Below are 21,971 nucleotides of genomic sequence, written 5' to 3'. Positions count from 1 at the left end.
AGAGGGCGTCTCATCAATCCATTTAAATATCTCCAAGGGGGAGGTCACAGGATGGTGCCAGACTTTTTCCAATGGTGCCCGGTGACAGGACAAGGATAAAGGCCACCAACTAAAACACAAGAAGTTTCACCTCAACATGAGGAAGAGCTTCTTTATGTTGAGGGTGACAGAGCACTGGAACAGCTGCCCAAGGGAGGCCATGGAATCTCCTTCTCTGGAGACATTTCAAACCCACCTGGACACATCCCTGTGTCACCTGCTTCAGGTGACGCTGCCTTGACAGGGGTTTGGACTGGATGATCTCCAGATGCCCTTTTGAGCCTCAGTGTCCTGTGATTCTTGGAGCTATTGTACCTGTTCAACCTCGAGAACAGACATCTGAGAGGGGACCTCATTAATGTGTATAAATATCTAAAAGGGGCGTGCCAAGAGGGTGGACTGGGCTCTGCTCCGTGGTGCCCAGCAATAGGACAAGAGGCAAAAGGCAGAAACTGATGGAAGTTCCACCTGGATATCTGGAACGTACTCCTTCGTGTGAGCACTGGCACAGTTTGTCCAGAAAAGTTGTGGCTGTCTCACCCCTGGAAGTGTCCAAGGCCACAGGTGATGGGGCTTGGAGCAACCTGGGATAGTGGAAAGTTGTCTCTGCCCATGGCAAGCAGTGGAACGAGATAGTCTTTAAGGTTCCTTCCATCCCAAACCATTCTATGATTATAATTAATTGAAACCAGCTTTTCTTATCCTAAATTATAAAAAAAGGGTCATGTTTCTGGGTTGCTTCTAATTAAGACGAAATCTTTGTGGTGATCAAAACTTACCTCATAAAAGAACAAAAAAAAAAAAAGCCACTCAGTTGCATCCAGTAATTTTTGTTCACAGAATCACAGAATTACAGAATTGCATAACAGAATCATAGAATCATAGAATCATGGAATGTTAAAGGTTTGGAAGGAACTTTTTAAAAAGATCATCCCAAGCTGCCCTGCCACGGGCGGGGACAACCCCGATTAGACCAGGTTGTTCAAGGCGTTATCCAACCTGGCTTTGAAAACTTCCAGCGTTGGAGCATCCACAACTTCACTGGGCGACCTGTTCCTGTTCTCACTATTGTCACAGCAAAAAAATTTCCTCTAATATCCAACATAACTTCCCCCTCTTTCAACCTGTACACGTTACTCCTCCCTAACAGAGACTTTCCTGTAGTATCCCACCAAAACTTTTTATTTTTAAATTTATTTCCTACTCCGGAAATTTTGGGGCTCGGGGCCGCAGCGCCGCCTCCGCGCCACCAGGGGGCAGCACCGCCACGCGCCGGGGGCCCGCTTGGCCACGCCCCCTATCGACCACGCCCATGGGCACGCCCCCGGCCACGCCCCCGGCCCGGAGCCGCACGATGGCGGCGGCAGCGGGCGGGCGGCGGCGGCGGCGCCGCTGAGCGCCGGGAGAGCCCCGAGGGGCGGCGGGGGCTTCCCGCACCCCTTCCCCTTCCCTCATATCCCCCTCCCCTTTTTCCCCCGAACCCCCCCCCCCTGCCGCGCCCTCCCCCGCTGCGCCGTCCATGGTTACGGGCGGCCGCCGCGGCCTCGCAGCGGAGCCGTTTGGGCGGGAGCCGGCGAGGGAGCAGCGGCCGCAGGTGAGCGGGGAGGGGGTGGCAGGTGAAGCCCGGGACGAGGCACGGGGTTGTTGTGGTGACGTGGGGGTGATGGAAGGGGCGGGGGGTTCGACCCACGCGTGTCCGTGGAGTTGGATCGCCCCCACGCTGTGCGCGCTGAACTTGGGGTTTAGTGTGTGCGTATTTGTAGGGGCGTTTGTTAGAGATAATGGGGGTTCCTAAAAGTGATCGCGGGCTGCGGCTCTTGGGTTTGCTGCCTTGGAGCGAGTCCAGAGGAGGCCACCAAGTTAATCGGAGGGATGCAGCACCTCTGCTACGAGGAAGGGCTGGGAGAATTGGGATTGTCCAGCCTGGAGAAGAGAAGGATCCGGGAAGACCTAATGGGGACGTCTCAGTACTTGTAGGGAGCCCGCAAGGAAAATGGAGAGAGATTTTTTTACCAGGACCTGGGGTGGCAGGATAAGGGAGAATGGCCTCACACTGAAAGAGAGTGCGGTTAGATTAGGTATTGGGAAGAAATTGTTCCCTGTGGGGGTGGGCAGGCCCTGGCACAGGTTGCCCAGAGGAACCGTGGCTGCCCCTGGATCCCTGTAGGTGTTTAATGCCAGGTTGGATGGGGCTCTGAGCAGCCTGGGAGAATGGAAAATGTCCCTGTCCAAAGGAGGGGATGGAGCAAGATAGGCTTTAAGGTCCCTTTAAACTCAAACCATTCCATGATTCTCTGAGCTTCCATCTGTGGGTCTGCAGTGACCCACAGGGTTGGGCACGGAGGTCCAAGCTGAGGACACCTCTCCAAGACCCAGAAAACATTGGCAGGGCCACCATGGCCACGATGTCCTGCCACCACCCAGCACCACTCTGCTGCAGGATGGCCAGGCTCCCTGGACACCTCCACTCTGCACCCTGGGGCTTCTGCTCAGTGAGGAGCCCTCCTGACCCACGGTCTCACCACACCCCCCTTGGCAGATCCAGGCTGTACCCGAAGGCTTCTTTTGGGACCAATATTCCAGCTTGGGGGCTTGTGTCCTGGCTGTTCCCTGTGCCATCCCTCCGGGAGATGCTCCAGGCTGGAGCATTGGAGGGGACACCCTCTTTTCTCTGGGGTCCGAGGGTTCTGTCCTTTCCTCAGGGATCTGTCCCCATCTCACTGGCTCTTCCTGCTCCTCGAAGGGTGTGTCCCCTCCTCTGCCTCCGAGCATCCCAATCGGGAATCCCAAATGGGAATGTCCGTGCTGCCCCTCTCCAAGCTCTCCCACGCTCGGGTAGCTGCATCCTCCCTCCTCAGCCAGTGCTTGCTTGTTTCTGATCTTGGATGTCATCGAGGGTGGAAAATGTGACAGGAAGGAAGGGAGGCTTTTTTTCCCTCCTGCTAAATATGGACTGACATTAAAAATCCAAATACTGTCGCGAAAGGAATCCCAACCTCTGTTTGTCGAGGGAGAGAAAACGATGTTTTCTGGTTTTTTGGTTCCAGCTGGGAAGTTTCGCAAGGAGTGGTGGAGTCCTTGCCGGGAGCCTCAGGAATTTACTGAGCTTGTTCACAGGACGCTCTCTGCAGCGTCTTACGCTAAAAAAAATTAGTCATCCCTTCTCTGTCTGCCCGTGGCTGGGGGGAGCTTGCTGCGAGCATGCAGGATGCTTGGAAATATTTAAAGATTTTTTTTCCTCCTGTACAAGGAGTTCTGGAAACGACAGGAAATAAAACTGCGGCCCCAACAGGAGTTTTTCATCTTTATTTTAATTCCTGTTGCTGCAGCAGCCAGTGGCAGGGCCAGGGGAAGGATGTGTTCAGGGGGGGCTGCAGCCAGGTTTGCAGGGAGGATTTGTCTGTCTGTGTCAAGCATCAGATGCAAACTCGTGCTGTTACTCCCAGAGAGATTGGGAAAAAGGCTTGGTGTGAAGCTTTCGGGGGAGGAATGGGATCGCAGGGATGCTCATGGCATTGCCAGCTCCCTGTTGGCTTCTGCTGTGGCCAGGGGGAAGAGCCAGGATGCATTTTGGGGAACAGGGACCACAGCTCCCCTAGGACCTGGGGGTGACAGAGACTCTGCTGGGCAGAAAGCGGGCACTGCCACCTTCCCATTCCACATGTTTCTTTCCATCCCTGTTGAAGAGCTTTTGGGGAGTGCCTGCAGGAAGCTCCAAGGATTTTTGCCTGATCTTTATTAAAACAATTGGTTAAAGCAACTGTTTGGTTACAGTTGGCTGAAGCTGGTGGAGTCATTGTCCCTGGAGGTGTCCAAAGAACAACTGAGCATGGCACTCATTGTTCTGCTCTGGTGACAGGGTGGGGATTGGTCACAGGTTGGACTAGTGAGGTGATGGTCTTGGAGGTCTTTTCCAACCTAAGTGACTCTGGGATTCTGTGAAAGTACTTGGGAGGTGCTGGAATAGATATTTCTATTTCCAGGGCACTGGTGCTGGTGCTGCTGTGTTGTTTCCAGACTAAGGAGACACAGCCCTGCCTTCCTGAAACATCCCTCACAAATAACTATATCTCTGTGCTGCTCCGCGATACTGGTGCACATCCAACATCAACATCCTCCTGGACGAGTGGTTTGAATTCCCTCTCTCACTGCCTCCTCCTGCTGCCAGCCTACATCTGTTCTGCTCCAACCTTTTGTCTTTCCAGCAGCGTGGTGGATCCCAGTCCAGTGGGGAGGGCACAGGCTGTGTAACCTCTGCTGTGCTTTGCTGAGCCCGTGTCACTGTCATGGTCTGTGTGATGCCTCAAGCCACTGGGGAGCATGGGGTGAGGTATTTTGTGTGGAACAGGGCACCTGTAGTGCTTCTATAGGGTCAGGAGTGGCACCAGCTGCTGCCTGGTCCTCCCCTCCTGGTGTGACACAGGCAGGAGGTCCGTCATCCCTGGCAGCTGCTCTCTGGGCTCATTCATAAATCGCATTTTCCTCTGGAAATAAAACAAATCCCTGGGCTTTCCTCTCACGGTGGAAGTCATTTGAAGGCAACCAAGTCTGTAAGTGTCCCCAAAGCCTGCGGACAGGAAGAGACACTTGAGCAGAGAGGTAGGAAATGTCCGCATTTAGAGCAGCAGCTGATTCATCTCCTGCTCTTAACTCTTTCCCCCCTGATTTTAGTGAGATCCAGCTGTTTTGCTTCAAGGCTCGGAGCCCAAGGAGGCTGTGGCTGGATCACGGAATACTGCTGGGTTTTATACATCGTGTTTATGTGGTTTGGGGTGGAAAAGGAACAGGGTGTGTGGTTATCCGAATTGGATAACCGGAACGTCGGCGCTCGCATTAGGAGGATTAATATTTAATATATAGGGAATGAACCATTGTGCTTAATCACTATCTGAAAGGCTTAGGAAGAGATTTAGCGATAAGCAAGTGATTCCTGAGCTGTCCAGGATGATTTCTTGCGTCTTCCTCTGGAGCAGCTGGTCCTGGATATCGCTAGAGGCTGGTGTGATCCTGTTCTTCCTGATGTCTCCAAGTTTTTTAAGTGGGTAGAGCGGTTTTCATCACGAGTGTTTGCTTCTCATTAAACTCACAAATACTCTGGAAACCCTTTTTCTGTGAAGCAGCTCACGTGGCTGGACTGTCAGCTGTGGTACCTGTCAGCACTTGAAACTTCTGTGTGCGTGGCCAAAGCTCGTGGGAAATACACTGTGGGATCCGTGGACATTGTCACTGTCACGTACAGATATCTGCCCAGGCACTAGTGCAGAGGCAGCTCATTCATTCTGTTGTCTGTCTGAGCTCTTTAGGAGGCCTTTCATGTTATCTCTAGGCTCCCACCATGGTCCTGGAATTGCCCATGAGAGCAGTGCTGCTTTCCACAGCTGCTCCATGTTGCCTTACATGGGTTTTTTTTCTGCAGCATGAGGTGCTTTGTAGCACAGTAAGGTGGGGGGCTGCCCCTCTGGGAAGGGGATTGCTGTTTTTGTGTAGAGAGATGGTGATGGTGGGGAGTGCTGTGTCCAGGGCTGGGGTCCTCAGCAGAATAAGGACTTAAAGTGACTCCAGAAGAAGCAGTAAAGATGCTCTGAGGGCAGGAGCCCCTCTGCTCTGCAACCAGGCTGGGAGAGCTGGGAGTGTTCTGGGAAGAAGAGAAGGCTCCATGGAGACCTCAGAGAGCTTCCAGGGCCTAAAGGGGTTCCAGGAGAGCTGGAGAGGGACTGGGGACAAGGGATGGAGGGACAGGATGCAGGGAATGGCTTTCCACTGCCAGAGGGCAGGGTTAGATGGGATATTAGAAATAAATTTTTGCCTATGATGGTGGTGAGGCCCTGGCACAGGCTGCCCAGAGAAGCTGTGACTGCTCCATCTCTGGGAATGTTCAGGGCCAGGGCTTGGAGCAGCCTGGGCTCGTGGAAGGTATCCTTCCCCATGGCTGGGGATTGGAACTGGATGTTCTTTCAGTTCCCTTGCAACCCACACCACACTGTGATTCCACGATTCTATACCAGAGCATTCAAATAATGCATCTCCACAGCCACATGTCCTGCAGGTTTGAGGGTTGTGTCTCCATGGAGGGAAACCCTCCTTTAGGCTGCCAGAGGGTGTGTGCCTGCACCTCCCTCCCTCCCTGCCCCAAATCAGAACTCTCCTGGCTGAAAGCATCAGCCACAGCTGTCAAACCCACTGTGCTGTGGTTGCTGGTGTGGTACTTCTGTGTTTATGGCAGCTGCAGTTTTGATGGTGGCAGTCAAGACACCTGACTGCAGGTTGGGCTTTGGTATATTAGTCACGCAAAAAATCTTGGTGTCTACTGTAGCAGGCATGGAGGGTGGAAATCTCTTTTAAAATTGTGACTGCCTTTTCCCCCAAAGGAACTGTGGAAGAATTAGAGAATCAGGGAATGATTTGGGTTGGAAGGGACCTTAAAGCTCATCTCCTTCCAGCCCTCTGCCATAGGCAGGGACACCTCTCACTAGCCCAGGTTGCTCCAAGCCCTGTCCAACCTGGCCTTGAGAGTGTTCCTTTTGTTCTCTGTGCAAACAGATCACTTACTGAGGCAGCAGTGACTCTTTATTCCAGGATAATTTGTTGTCCTAATTCCTTCCTGTTGAAGCAGCTTCATTTTGCATGGAATAATTAGCACTAATTTGGGCCTGGGATGAAAAACAAGAGTTCTCTGACTTCAGAGGAGCTCTGCCTTTCCTGCGTGAGTCAGGTCGTGTTGTGCCATCCCTCCTCTGAAGCAAAATTAAAACCTGTCCGTGAGACCAAACATTCCAGGTTGTAGGAGGGAGCAGGAGGTGGAGGTCTCACCGATTTTAAGCCTTCTGCTGTTGCAGGGAGCTGAGGACAAGTTGTGGTGAGCGGGGAACGGAGCAGCACCTCCTTCCTTCTTGGCTGACACCGAGGAACAAATAAACAGAAATGTTCTCGCCACGCTGATGTGAAAAGCTGCTTCTGAGCCAGCCTGGCCTGTTGGTGGATTCCTGGCGCCCCAGCCAAGTACTTGAGACCTTTTTATTGCCATAACGAGGACTTCCTCATCCTGCCCCGCAGTCTGACTCGATCCACAGCTATTTTCTGGTCCTTCCAGGAAGACATCCCTGCTCTGCCTTTCTTTGTGTAGGGAAGGGAAACCAGCCAAATCCTTTCCCTGCCCCAAATCCCTCCATGTCTGAAGAAGGGGAGGTGCAGGGTGTCCTTCCTGGTTTACCCAGGAAAACTGAGATGAATTCCAGTTGCTGTTGCAGGCAGGATCTTCCCTGCCTGTCTCCCAGCTGCCTTTCTTGATCCTGGTAGGTTTGGTGTTTGCTGATGGGGTTGTGAGCACTGAAGCCATGAACATCTCTTCAGGATGAGTCCTGGAGGTAGTGGAAATGGGAGATGTCCAGCCTGGAAATCCCAGGTGGTAGAAAATGGGCTTTCATTGGCTTGATGGACCACCAGACACCTTGACTGATTGATGCTGCTTAGACAGGGAGTTTTAAGATCTGGATTCATATCTTGAGAGTCCAAAGCACTTCTTGGCACTCCAAACTCCATCAATAAAGGTGTGTTATAGGCTCAGTGTGGAGGTGCTGGAGCAGCATACATGTCTGAAAAAACAGGGTTTGGCCTGTTGGAGCTTGTAGGTTTTGTGTATCCAAGTTAAGTAATAGGTGACAGGGAGGCTGGATCCAGGTATGAGCAGTGAATCAATCATCACTGGACTGCACTGGGCTTGAACCAGGCCCCCCCTGGGATGACTGTCCTCCCGTATCACATCTGATGTTTTGAAATAATCTCTGGTTGTTCTGATGATCTAAACCCCAGGGGTTTAGCTGGCTTTGGGCTCCACCTCATCAGTGGTGACCTTGCTGCAGGGCTGAGGAGAGCAGCAATTCCTGATGTGACTGCTGAGGGCAAGGTGTCTCCCTGTGTCTGTGCTCACATGCTATTCCCCAGGGAGCTGGGGGTCATTTGCCCAAAAGAGAACTTGTAGAGGTTCTCCCTAAAACTGACACCCAGCCATCCTCACTTGCCCTCTGGGACCGCTGATAATGGAATCACAGAACCACAGCATGGTTTGGTTGGAAGGAGCCTCGAAGATGATCTCATTCTACCCCCCTGCCACGGGGAGGGTCACCTCCCATCATCCCAGGTTGCTCCAAGCCCCATCCATCCTGGCCTTGGACACTTCCAGGGATCCAGGGGCAGCCACAGCTTCTCTGGGCACCCTGTGCCAGGGCCTCCCCACCCTCACAGGGGAGAATTTCTTCCTAATATCTAATCTAAACCTACTGTCTTTCAGTGTGAAGCCAGTCTCTCTTCACCTTTCCTATAAGCTCCCTTCAGGTCCTGGAAGGCCCCAGTTAGGTCATCCCAAAACCTTCTCTTCTGCAGGCTGAGCAGTCCCAATTCTCTCTCTTTCCTCATAGCAGAGCTGCTCCATCTGTCTGATCATCTTGGTGGCCTCCTCTGGACTCATTCCAAGAGGCCACAGTGGTGAGTTTGCCAGTTAAGCAGCAGATCCTCCTGGAATCCCTGGGATTGTGTGGCCTTTATCCCTTGCTTTCCACGTACATTTTTAGAGATGGTGTGTGAATTCCTCCTCTAGGGATTTCAAACACTTCAGTCACAACCTCAGGGCTGAGAGTGCTAATTTGTGTTAGTAAATGCCATGGTGGTCCATGTCAGAGAGTAAATCTGTTCCTGGCCCTAGCATGATTGCAACCAGCTCAAAGTCCTGCTTGCTTCCAATCAGGCATCTCTTACTCCATCCCCAGAAAACTCTGCTACACCCAGTGCAGACCCAGCCCTGGACCAGGGACAGCAGCAACAGGGCTGGAGGAAGAAATGACCAACCAAGGCAGGGAAATAGATGGCAAAAAAGCCAGGAGGGAACTCGGGTCTGGTTGCTCAGCCAAACCAGAAGCAAAAGGGACAGATCTCCCAATCCTAGTGCTGCTAGTGCTTTCTAGAAGGCTGGAACCTTCAAATAAGTAAATCTCACTGAGTAAGAGGAGAAATATGAAGAACAGGATTTGCTTTTGTGTGTGTGTGCGGTTTTTGGGGTTTTTTTTCTTAAAAAAAAAGCATTTTAGTGGTTTATAAAGATTCCAGCAGTGTTCTGGGTAAGTGCAGCCTCCCATTCCGGGCACCGTGTTCAGCACAGGAATATCCTGGCTCTCGACCTGCAGGTCTTGAGGTACCATAATTTTTTCTGGTGTTAGTGTGTGACAGGCCAGCATGCAAAACTTTTCCTGCTGCTTTACAGTTTGAATCATGTTTTTATCACACCAGCAGATAATCATCTCACTCGTATTCCAGAAGCAAAGCTCTTGTGGATGTGTTTGAGAAGCCTGAAAATAAATATATTCACATGTGTTTGCCAGTGTTGTTGAACACATGGTGTGTCTCAGAGCCTCTGGATTTCACTCTCTTGCAAACTGGCCACTCTTGAAGGCTCAGAAGTACAACTTTAGTCCAAATGCTGATGTTTCATACCCTTTCCACAGCAGACACTAACTAATGCCATCCCCTAAATGATGAATTAGAGATTAATCGGGATGAGCTAGAAATGAATAATAAATTGGAAAGCATGGATAATCCTCAAGATTTTTTCCTGAAGAGACTTTAAACCTATTTGGCTACAGGCAAATAGATGTTTTTAATCCCAGTTGCTGTGTAGAATTTCCATCCTCGTTCCAGTGGCAGGGTGGAAATGCCGGGGGGGATCTTTGGGTGACTTGGTGGCAGCAGCTTGTCTTTAGATACTGAGACTGGGATTACAGAGGTTCAGTTATTTTCTAATCTTATCTAGGGGTGTGCTTGACAGCCCTTTCAATGAAGAAATTTTCCCTTCTATCCAATCTAAACCTCCCCTGGTACAACTTCAGGCTGTTTCCTTCTGTCCTGTCTCTTTTTCCTTGGGAGCAGAGTCTGACCCCCCCATAGCTCCAGCCTTCTGTCAGGGACTTGTATTCAGCCAACTCATTTATCATCTCTCCATACCTGTCTTGGCCTTCAGTGGTTGTGTGGGAGTTACTTTTTTGATTCCAGCAGGTACTTGGAGGTGAAATCTGCGGTTCAGCTGTTTGCGTTGCAGTGCTTGAAACTGGGGCTGTACTTCAGTTCTGACTGTGCACAATTCAACATCCAAATGAAAAAAAACAGGAATAATAAAATAGGAAAAGGCTAGCTGAGAGAAGCAGTTTTGGAAGGGCTAAGGTGAATCTCTGCTCTCCTGAGAGGTAAATAAAAGGTACGATTGTGTTTTCTCATCTCTCTCATCTCCTCCTCAGCCGAGGCTCCAGAAAGGATGACAAACCTGATGGCTGCCTGAGCATTTTCCACCTTGGATCCATCAGCATTTAGGATGGTTTAAAGGGTCTCCCAAGTGTCTTCATCCCTCTTTGTGGCTGTTGTGAGAGTCCTTGTGGGAGTTCATGTCCCTCAGCCTGGGTTGCAGGGGAACTCTTTGATGCATGTGCAAAACCAGTGCTGCAGGTGCGTGTTCCACAAAGGTGACACATCTCCTGATCCAGCCAGGAGATGCTGTGGATTCACCTGAGTATTTGATACTGCTTCTTGTGTCCAGGTTTTTATCCATGGCCTAATGAAGGATTTACTCCTCACTTTCCTTAAAACGTTTTAGAGCAACTTCTGGGCCTGTGCAGAGCTATTTTCCTTTTTTTCCAGGATATTCTGTGGGAGTTGTTCGAGTTTATGTAACTTCCCATATGTTTCCCTCTTCTTGTAGAAACTTGAGGATAAATTGTGAAATGCAGGGAGCTGCTGTAAAAGGATACATCCTCAGCTGGAGCTCATCCTGTTTGTGGCCAGAAAAGAGGAACCTGGGAGCCCTCTGTCCCTGTTTCCTCCCTGGCACAGCTGAGCCAGCAGCATGGGATGGAGCATCTGATCCTCCTGAGCATCCCTTTGCCCAACGCTGGGATGCTGCTGCAGCAGGAGGCTGTGGTGAGCTGGCAGCAGGCTCCAGAGCAGGAATGTGCTGTGAGGGTGGTGGATTCTCCATGGAGGGGCTGCAGCCCCAGCATCATTCCTTGCAAGCTCTTCTCTCCTTTCCAAAGCTGCTTCATTCCCTGCAGTGCCCCTCTGCCCAGCATGGAGGGTGTTTTAGCTGGGGCTTTCAGTCAGTGATTATTGAACCACTTTGCTGGACCTGATCCTGCCAGGTGCTGCTCAGTCTGTGTTCCCATGTACATCCCAGAGTCATGGAACTGTTTGGATTGGAAAAGCCCTCTAAGATCATCCAGTCCAGCCATTCCCCCAGCACTGCCAAGGCCACCACTGATCCATGTCCCCAAATACCACATCCATGTGGCTTTTAAATCCCTCCAGGGATGGGGACTCCAACACTGCCCTGGGTAGCCTCTTCCAGCCTGACTACCCTTTTCCATGAAGACATTTTCCCAAATATCCATCTAAATGTCCCCTGGCACAACTTGAGGCCGTTCCCTCTCCTCCTGTCCCTGTTCCTGGTGCTCCAGACCCTTCCCCAGTTCCATTGCCTGTATCAAGGGGGTCTGAGGGCACTCAGTGTCTTGCAGATCCACATTTGTTGGCTCCTGTGGGACACAAGCTCAGCAGCTGGTAGGAGATTCGTGGCCCTTGTTCTCTGCAAACTTGAACAAAACCCTCTACTCATCACCCAGGTAATTTGAAAACGATTATCATTTTTGAAAATGGTTCAGTCCCAAGTGCAAGAGGAATTGTAGGCAGGATGCTGGCAGAGCTTGGAGCCTGCCTTCCACTGGCAAATTACACCATGTGTAATTAGGGTCTCCAAAAACATCCCTTTCCATTCCCTCTCCAACCCCTTTGGATCAAAGCCAGGAAGCCCAGCCATGGAACAAACCCTCTTTTGAACTACAAGGCTGAGAAACTGAATTTGTGCCCTGACAATTGCACTTGTTTGACTGCTGGACAGAGAACGAGGAGCTCTGTGCACAAGTGGATGGGAGAGGTGGGAAGTCCTGAGAGGAAGAAGTGCTTCAGGGATGAGCCACACCAGGTGGATGATAACTGGCTGGAAACTTCAGCCTGGGCTCCTGCTCAGCCAGGCAGCCTCAGCAGTGCTGGGAGAACTGAGCTCCTCCACATCCAAACCCAGGAATTGACCTATTCAGGGTTATTTTGTTTTTTTGAAGTTACTGCAAGATCATGAGTGTCTTTAGAAAGCCAGGAACTTTGCAGTTGCTCAATACTCGCTCAGCTGCTTTGGCACGGGTAATTTGGAATGGTTTTATTTTTGTAGGGTTCAGAGTTCCCATTGTGGGATCTTCGGAGATGAGTGTGTTTAGCTGTTGTGAAAAGAGGTCCTTGTGAGGTGGGGCCTGGCTTGGTGGCTGTGGCTTCACTGGAGGTGACATGACAGCAGACCAGAACAGCAGTCTTGTAGTTTAATCAGTTTAAACTGTCTCTGCTGCACGAAACAAGTTCCTGCCTTTTGCTGCCCAGAATTTCAGAGTTTCATAGAATCATTGAATCACGGGATGGTTTGGGTTGGAAAGGATCCTAAAGACCATCTGGTTCCAACTCCTGCCATGGGCAGGGACACCTTCCACTATCCCAGGTTGCTTCCAAGACTCATCTAGCCTGGCCTTGGACACTTCTAGGGATCCAGAGGCAGGCATAGCTTCTCTTGTGTTTGAAGGGTGAAAATCTCACCAGCTACAATTTGGCTCAGCTGTGGAGAAAATCTTTAAAATTGTATTTTGAAGTTTTCAAGGATTCATCCTCTTAGGGAACTCATGATGCTGTGTGCGTGCTGGGGGATTTCATTTTGGGCTGTTCAGTGCCCCACAGGCCAAGAGAAGTGACATGGATTTTAAGGGAATTTGAGTTCCTGAAGCCCTGAAATTCCACCCAGCTGAGCCACAGAAGATATCCCTGCCCAGCTGAGATGGCTGCTTTATACTGAATTCTCCCTCCCCTGCTGCTTCATTAAGGCAGTGGAGTTGCAGAAATGTCAATAATTAGCTAATGAAGGACACGGGTGGTAGTGCAGTAACAGCTTCTATAGATGCACAGCTGTTATTCCAGGGATTTCAATCCAACATGGAAAGGTCATCTTTGCCATGCTCATCATGGCTGTGACTGTTCCCATCCTACATCCAACACTTTCTGTGCCGCTTCAGCTGTTTCCAGCCCTTTGGATGGTCATGGCAGTGCATTCCATGTCCCCCCTCCAAAACAGGACTTCAGGCAGGCTCCCAGCCCTGCCATCAGATCCCAAGCCCGGGGAAGGAACAGGATTGCCACTTCCACTTTTTTTTTTGGTCCATTTTGCCTGTTACAGGAACTGTTGCCAATCTCTTCAAGCATTCCTTGAGCTTTGTCTTCACTGGCAGGACGGGGCTGTTAGCACAGGACATTTCCAGGGGGATTGTTTTGCTGTGGAGGTTACAAATGGCAGCTCAGCTCCTTTGGGATGCTGTGACCACTTCCCCTGGAATGCAGAGCTCAGGCCTCCGTGTCTCTCCCTGTCCTTATTGAAATCCTTACTTAAGGTCTTGCAGGCTCTGCTCTGGGGAGATTCAGAGTTCAGCCACTGGATTCATGAATTTTGGTGGGTTTTCAGGAGAACCAATCCCTTGTCAAATGTTGGAAGGCTGTGTGGCCTCTGACAGGTCCTGTGGCACAAATTCACCTTTGGACTTGGACTACAAAGTTCCATCCATGGGCCAGCTCTCAGATAACAGTGGCTTTTGCCAAAGACAGGGTTGTATTTTGTGTCCTTCCTCTTGCAGTGACCCTCTTGTGGCTCTTCAGTCAGTTCTGAAGCATCTCTGGCTGCCCCAATTTGCCTGTGGTCACTTAATGTGCAGTTCCAAATGATCCTGTCAAACTGTGGTGTTGAATGTTATGTTAGAATAAATGTTTCTCATTGCTGATGGTTTTACTTCATATATATTTTAGAATCTGGGCCCTGATTTTACTTTGAAACAGTCAAAACATTGAATAAAACACTCCAAAGCTTTCAAAGCATTTGAACTACATTCTTCCTTCAGACATCCTCAGTCATTTCCCTCCTAAATCTGACCCCAGATATCTGCTCTGAGCTATGCCCGGGTTGCAATCTCCTTGGATCTAACTCCAGACAGGGACAAGAGGACTGGGGAGCATTGGGATTGATGGTTTGGGGGAGAGGAACTGAAAATGAATGTGGTGGTTAAATCTGTTCCTGCTAATAAGAGCCACTTGAATTTATTTTTGGGCACAATTTTGGTCTCCATCCTATTCTGGAGCTAAATTCATGACTTGATTTTTGGATTGTCTCTTCCTTCCCTCTTGGCTTCCAGCTGCCAAACCCTCCCTTCTCCCTCCATGCCCCAGCACACAGAATTGCAGCATCCCAAGCTCCAGCACTGCAAATGTGCCAGATGGAGACACTGAGCTCGTGCAGGTCTCCATTTTGGAAACAACAAAAAAGTGATGACTTGAGAAAAACCTTGTTTGTACTGAATTTTGTCAGAGCCCTGCGATGTCGGACAGGCACCTCAGAAGCTTCGTGCCGGAGAGCTGCCAAGTGTTGCTGCTGTTCATGGAATGGTTTGGGTTGGAAAGATCTTAAAGACCATTTATTCTAACCAGCAGGGACACCTTCCACTAGTCCAGGTTGCTTCAAGACCCATCCAACCTGGTCTTAAAGCCACAATCATCCTCTGCTTTTGAAAATATTTCCCCTAAATGGTCGTTGTAGACAAAATCACACTTGTACCAAACACTTGCCCACTTAATTCTCACATCTGTTGTTTTTCTTTCCTCTTGGTAAGGTTCTCAGCAACTTTGAGCACAAAGATGACTATTTGTCAAGTATTTCCTGGCTGTAGAGTTGAAACTCTTTAGTATTCCTGCCTTCTGCGAGCACTCTTCCATGAAATTTCCTTCACTCACCACCCTCCTCCCATTTATCAAAGCCTGCCTTGCTCACAGATTTGGTGCCTGACGGGGACTGGGGTTATTCCCCTTGTGTCACACCAGCCTGCCTGCTGTCCCCAGGGAAAAGGGGAGTGATGTGAAATAAAGGGAGGAGTAGGTGCTTCCACACTTGTTGAGAAATGCTGGCTTTTGAAATGCCCTAAACCTGGAGTCTCTTGCTTGGAGAACAAGTCTGATGTTCCTGGTGATGCTGGCCACTTCCCAATTCAGTTCCCTATTGCTTGGTCCAAAAGGGATTTATTCTCTCAGAAATGGGGCTCATTCAGCCCACTTTAGTTAATGGGCAGCTGAGAAAGCAACACTTGAATTTTTTCCTAGAATAAAACATCCTGCAGGAGGTTCCTTGTTTAATAATAATAATCTGCAAAACCTTGTGATCTTTGATTTCAGTTGCTGTGAGCTGAACTCAGTGGTTTAGTCACAGAATCATGGAATGGTTTGGGTTAGAAGGACCTTTTAAGACCATCCCATTCCAACCCCCTGCCATGAGCAGGGATACCTTCCACCATCCCAGCTTGGTCCAAGCCCCATTCAGCCTGGCCTTGGACACCTCCAGGGACGGGACAGCCTGGACAAAGCTGTGCCAGTCACTCACCACCCTCATAGGGAATAATTTCTGCCTAATATCCAATCCAAACCTACTCTCTTTTAGTCCTGTCCTCCAACCTCCCTTTCACCTTAGTGCCTCCCTTTCACCGTAACATCTGCACTTCATGTTCTCACTTCTTGCTTAATAACTGGGGGGTTCAAGCCCTGTCTTGTCCAGGTTGGGTGTTCTCTGGGGCCCTGGTGCAGCAGCATTGGCCCCTCCATCAGTCCTTGGCTGAACAGGGTGTGCCGGTGCCCAAAAGAAATGAAGGCACGAAAAGCTGACAAGTTGTTTCATGGCAGGGGTGAACTGATGTAAGATGGAACTGGTGTTGCTTTGGAGAGTTTATTTTCCTGTTCTCTCCTTTCTGCACGTGTTGGACCACGTCTGGTGGTGAGTAAGGCAGCTCAGCTTGCTTACCTTGGCGTGAACGTGGCGCTCCGGCACAGCACCCTGTCCTGGCCAGCGTTTTGGCAGGTTGGCAAACAAGCTGAGCCACTGTGGGTGACACAGAGCCTGGCACGGGTGGCTCTGGGAGTGCTTGGGGTGGGAGGAAAAGGCAGCTCTCACCTGGTGGCAGTGAGACATGTGATCATCTATCACTGAATTCCCAGCTCCATTTGGTGCCCTGTGTGCTGACTCCTGCTTCTGGTTAGGCTGAAATGAAAGTGTGAGAAGCAGATGTGACCCGCCAGCACTGAATTGTTTAACACCCTATCTCCAGATGTTTCTAGCTTGTAGTGCTAATTTCCACTTGCAGTTATCCAAGAGCCAAATCCAAGATGCTTGCTGCTTTTAGAAAGAGGAGTCCAACTGACCTTTAATGTTACCTCTTGTTTTTCTCAATCCCACATCTCTTGCATCCGAGTAGGACAAGCCTGTCAATCTCCAGACCGTCCCTTGCATCTCAAAATCATCTTGAAGTGAAATTTTTTCTTCGTTATCTGGGTAAGATGATTGAAAAGCAAGAAGAATCAGATTTTTGCCCAGGAAATTTTGTACTTTGCAAGGGCATTTCATCACATCCTTTTTTGAAGGCTGTAAGAACAGCTTTCTCCAAAGGATGCTCTTCCCTTGGGACTGCACATGCTTTTCTTAAATTTCATCAGCACGTGACCACAGGGCACGGAAGGACTCGCAGGAATGTTCCTAACTCCCTTTGAAAGGCAAGCTGTTCTTTCAGCCTCTTGCAGAATCACTCTGACAGGAGACACTGCAATCAGGCTGCAGAGGTAATTGCATTTGTAATGTGAAAGACAGAACAGGGTCTACAATTCTCATCCTCGACAAGCTCTGTGGTGACTCAAAGTAGTCCAAAAAAAAACCCAAACCAACAGACCCAACCATAGCTTCTGACATTTGTGATTGGTCTGGGCAAAACATTAGGAAACAACATACTCAAGGGGACAAGATGATCTCATACAGCTTACTTTAAAGCAGCATGCTCCCCTGGAAACTTGTTTCCATGCCTATTCCAGAGCACTGGCTGCTGCCTGGATCTCCCCTGGCCCAGCTCAGCTTGGTCAGCAAGTTCTAGTTCAACTTCTGCCTTTTATTTTTTTATTTAACTGTACCTGAGTTAGCTCCATTCCTCAGTAACCAGCTCTTTGTCAGAGGAAGGGCTTCCAGGATGCTGCCAGCAACTCATTGTCCATTTCCTGAGGAGAACTGCTTGCTTTTAAGTAGTTTGCCTGAAATCTTGACTATTCCAGTGCAGCTAAGGCTTCCTGTGTTGGTTAGCTTTCTTGGGATGAAGTTCCAGCCACCCACACGCGCTGTCTGCGTTTAGTTCTGAGTCTGGAGAACAAATCTCTGCTGTAGGGTTTTGCCATTGCCGTGTTGTTGTTCTTCTGACATTGCAATATGTGACCCTATTCCATGTGGCAGCTGATGTACAAGTAGTAGCTCCCCACTGTTTATTGCTGTTGGATTTTGAGGGGTGTGAAGACAGGAACTAGGCTGGAGCAAACACCAGGGATGGGAGGTAGCAGTGTTGAAGGAAGTCACATTTGGAGCCCGGTGGCTTGGGCGAGGGATGATTCTGCCATGGCACATCCTCCCTGGTCCTTCCTCAAGTGCAGATCAGACCTTTATGATGTTCACAGCTCCTGAATATGAAGGCAGTGGAAGGATCTTGGCATCCCAGGTGGAGATGAGCTTGTTTGCATCCAGGTTCCTCAAGGTTTTCCTCTGGTAAAGCCCTATTTGGCTGGCTGGAACACCAGGCTGGTTTATATCTTTTCTGTCATCAGAGGTGAGGTATGTACTTTCCCAATAGAATGTTCCTCATTCAGTCCCATTTTTTTCAAAAAAAATAGAACAGATTATCTTCTCAGGGCCTGACTCTTGCTGGTTTTTTTGGGAGCAGGTGCCAGCAGCTGGTGTGGCCATGAGTGAAGTGATAAAGGAGTAGCTTGTCCAGAACTGACTGTAACTTCCTCTCTGCCTCTGAAGGATTTACCCTCTCTCAAAGGTTTCCATTTTCATTAAATCCACCCGTAGCAATGAAGCCTGAAAAAGCCATGAACTCCCACCTCCAGCAGACTGGCTGGTGTTGGTGTTGTTTGGGTTTTTAACTGGGGAGAATGAGTCAGCCTGTCCTCAGAAAGCACCAGGACTGTGTGCACCGTTTGACCACCAGTTTCCTGTTGCTCCCTTTTGTTTCTCTCTTTTTCCTTTTGTTGAAGCTTTTAGGGCCTGGGTGCACATTTGTGAGAGTGCCTGATGTTTCCCACTACTGGGGCTCTAATGTGTGCATCATCTCTTCTTATTTTGTTTTGAAAGGAGGACTAGAAAGATGCAGAGATCAAGACCTTGTCCAAACCTCAGCTTCTAGAATCATAACTCTAGCTGCTGGCCTTAGGGAGCTGTCAGGTCCTCAAATAAATCTTTATAAATCAGCATTTACACTGTAAAAATTCACACAACTTGATTGCAGAGTTGCTTAAAGCGGAACAGAATAAAAAACACATTAACTGCTTTGGGGTAAAGCTTTAATGGTAAATTAGGTCCCAGAGGACTGACGACTATGAAATTATGTCAGACTCATACCAAACTCTAGTGTTTGGTCTCTGGGAGATGGCCTTGGTGTCCCAGACCATGCTTTGCATGCTGGGCACTCATTTTTTATTGTTTGTCTTTTTTTCCTTAAGAAAGGAACACAGGAATGTGCAGGAATGGCAGAGCAGAGCATGTGTGCTGAGGTGCTGAAGGCACATCTTGGTCTTGTCAGCATGTGGGAATATCTGCATGGAAACCTTTGGTGCTTTTGGGGATGGGAACCATCCCGACTGCAGCCGGAGCAGATGGGACACGCAGCCTGAACCAGCCTGTCTCGTTTATGCTTTATTAATTAGACACGTTATCAGAGTCATCTGTGTTTTCTTTCCTTTTCTCCTTTCCAAACCAGTTCTGCTGCTTTGCTGCCCGCAGAGGTTCTGATGAGGAGCTCAGTTTGAATCCCTGGGAGTTGCATGGCAACACTTGTTCATTGTGGTCTGTGTTAGCACCGTAAAAACTTTGGGGAGAGGACTCAGAGGAGTTTTGTGAGCTCTGGGGATCAGAATTTTGGGAGTTGATGGTACTGTTTTGGTAGCACATCTTCTCCTTTGTACTCTCAGCGCTTGTAAGAATTTCCACTGCATGTGTTAATCACAGAATCACAGAGTGGTTTGAGTTGGAAGGGACCTTAAAAATCAACTTGTTCCAAACCCTGCCATGGGCAGGGACACCTTCCACTATCCCAGGCAATTCCAAGCCCCATCCAGCCTGGCCTTGGACATTTCCAGGGATCCAGGGGCAGGCACAGCTTCTCTGGGCAAGCTATGCTGCTACTTTCTGTAGTCTAAAAAACTGACATGGATCAGGAAGGTAACTTGATAAACTCCCTGGGTAGAATAAAGATCCCTGGGTAGACACAGTCTGTGCTGAAGATGGGGAAGTGTTCTGGAGAGAGCATGGTACGGGCTGATGTGGGTCTGACCTTGCTTCCTAGACCTGCTGCTCATTGCTGTTGGAGGTATTGAATTAAGCAGATCTCAGATGGGGTCTGCTGTGCCTGTTGGGACAGTGTCAGGGTGCCCCTGTGCACACTCAGTTTTAAGATTTTACTGTAAGAGAGAAAAGCCTTTTCAAGTGCAGGGGCGGAAGCCAGGAGTAGGGATTTTCTCAGATTTCCCTTTGAACCTTTATCTCCCAGCCGGTTAACATCTGGATCCTCAGTGTCAGTGCCCTTTATCTGTATGTAAAGGTGAAGTAGGTCATAAAACCCTTTTGAGTGAACCCCTTATAGTCTCAAGATGATCCAGTGGGGTTTCAGGTTGGTCATTAGGAGGAAATTCTTAATGGAAAAGGTGATCATGCACTGGACTGGGGAGGTGGTGGAGTCCCCATCCCTGGAGGTGCTTGAGGCAAGACTGGATGTGACACCCAGTGCTCTGGTCTGGTTGACAAGGTGGTGATGGGTCACAGATTGGACTCAGTTATGCTGGAGGTCCTTTAGAACCTGGGTGATCTTGTGTGTGTGCCCATCTCTGAGGTGGGAGATGGTGGAACTGGAGCTGGACTCCATGATCCCGGGGTGGGTCTCTGAGCTCAGGATATTCTGTGGTTCTCTGAAACCCCATAAAGCCAACCTGAGTACCCTTTCTGACACCTAGGTCTGTTTTATAGCCACCATTTGGTGAGATGAAGGGTAGATGTATGGATTTGCTGTGTCTGATGCTCTTGCAGGAAAATTCCCACTCGGTGAAGGAGCAGCAGCATCATCCCTGCGCACAAGGTGGGGAAATGACTTTTAATGATGAGCTGGCTTGGATGCTGCCCAGATCCCTTCTCTTAGAGCAGGACAAGATGATGACCATGTCCAGGCTCTTCCCTGGCACACACACTTAGAATATATTATCCTTGAAGTCCTTTTCCCAGGCATGGCATGCCTTTGTGCAGGCACAGTGTCTACCCTGCTAATAGGATGCTGGTGCTTTCTATCAGTGAGTTAATTGGGTCCCTCGGTGCTGGGATATTTCCTGCTGCTGCATCCTCTTCCCAGAGCTACACCTCCACCTCAGGAACTTCCCTGCTGATGGAGATGTGATGCTGAGCTCTGTGCTGTGCCCGGAGCCAGCGGAGGTTAAATCCCAGATAAAGCTTTGGGATTGCTTGCAGCCTGGGGGGAGCTTGCTGGAGGTATTTTAATTGCGATGTGTTTATCGAGCTGGATGTAAGCACAGCAGGAAGTTGCTGCTCTTCCAGAGCCTGGGAGCCAAAAGTGTATCGATCCCAGGGAGCTGTGGGACACAGGTATGCACTGGTGGAGATCTCAGCTGGGTTGTTTCCATCTGAGAATGAAATTTCTCTGTGTCCTGTACTTCCTCCTCAACTCATGTCAAGCTGTAAGGATTTTATAACCCAACTTTGTCAGCTGATTCCTCCCCAAAGCAAGAAGCCGTGTTGCTAGGAGTGGGGTGGAGGGGGGGAAACAAAAACTCAGGAATACTCATTTTCAGAGGTCCAACACTGCAGATAACATTGAGTCACTGCTGAAAGCCTCGAAGCAAAACAGATGTTCAGTTTCTAGTGACTAAGTAAGTATTAAAGGTACAAGATGAGCAAAGTTTTAACTGAGGTATTTAATTTGTGGTTGGCAGCTGAGACAATGCATGAGCAAACAAGGTGCAATGCAGAAATGATCTCTCTCCTGTCTTACACATGCTGGTGTGTTTTCATAAAACCCTTTTTGTTCCATTTTTTTCCCATTTTTAAAATATGCCTTTCCGGCTTGACTCATTCTCTCTGTGGTTGTAGCCTTTAGTTCTGGGTGGGAAGGCAATTATTTTGTGACACATGAGACCAGTGGCAGGGTGAGTGGGCTCTTGTTGCTGTCTCTGTCATCTGGTTGTTTGACAGGTCACTTCTCCAGGAGTAGATTGTGTCTCTGAAGTTGGGGATAATTACATGTGTTCTCAAAAATAAGGAAACTGGACTTAATGGTGCATCTGCTCAGCGTGGCTTTTGAATTCATGAATGAGTAGAAAACTTGGAATGTGGCTGTCATGCAGCTGTTAGCCTTCGAGCAAGAGACAATTTTTGATGACTATGTTCTTTAAAAAATAAATTAGGATGGGGACTGTGATCCCAGAATTGGATCTTGGGCTTGTTGGGCAGCCAGCAGTGGGAACTTCTTGAGCTGCTGCTGTTGGAGGTGTTGGGTTCCCATTGCTTTGATCCCTGGTGAGAAACCTGCAGCACTGTCAGGTTGTGTGGAACAGAGGTGCTGAATCCCTCCTTGCCACTGAAACCTGAGCAGGTGATAACATAAAAGGGGAAGGAATTGTGTCCTGGTCTCTCTTCTCAGCATCGTGTGCAGCAGGAGTGCTTGTGGATTCCTCAGGTCCAATGAATT

The 21,971-nt window shown here is 49.3% G+C and overlaps 1 protein-coding gene across 1 annotated transcript in view; it reads left to right on the top strand.

The window, feature by feature from the left end:
* Positions 1-1,561: 1,561 nt before the first annotated feature.
* Positions 1,562-21,971, top strand: part of PTPRA (protein tyrosine phosphatase receptor type A) — a 117,110-nt gene continuing 96,700 nt past the window's right edge. The window contains exon 1 of the mRNA XM_062493966.1: positions 1,562-1,633. The gene's annotated coding sequence lies outside the window, so the exon portion shown is untranslated. The remainder of the gene's footprint in view (positions 1,634-21,971) is intronic.

Source organism: Cinclus cinclus, chromosome 5 (genome assembly GCF_963662255.1).
Source record: "Cinclus cinclus chromosome 5, bCinCin1.1, whole genome shotgun sequence".
NCBI lineage: Eukaryota > Metazoa > Chordata > Aves > Passeriformes > Cinclidae > Cinclus > Cinclus cinclus.
This window is presented reverse-complemented; position numbering and strand designations above follow the sequence as displayed.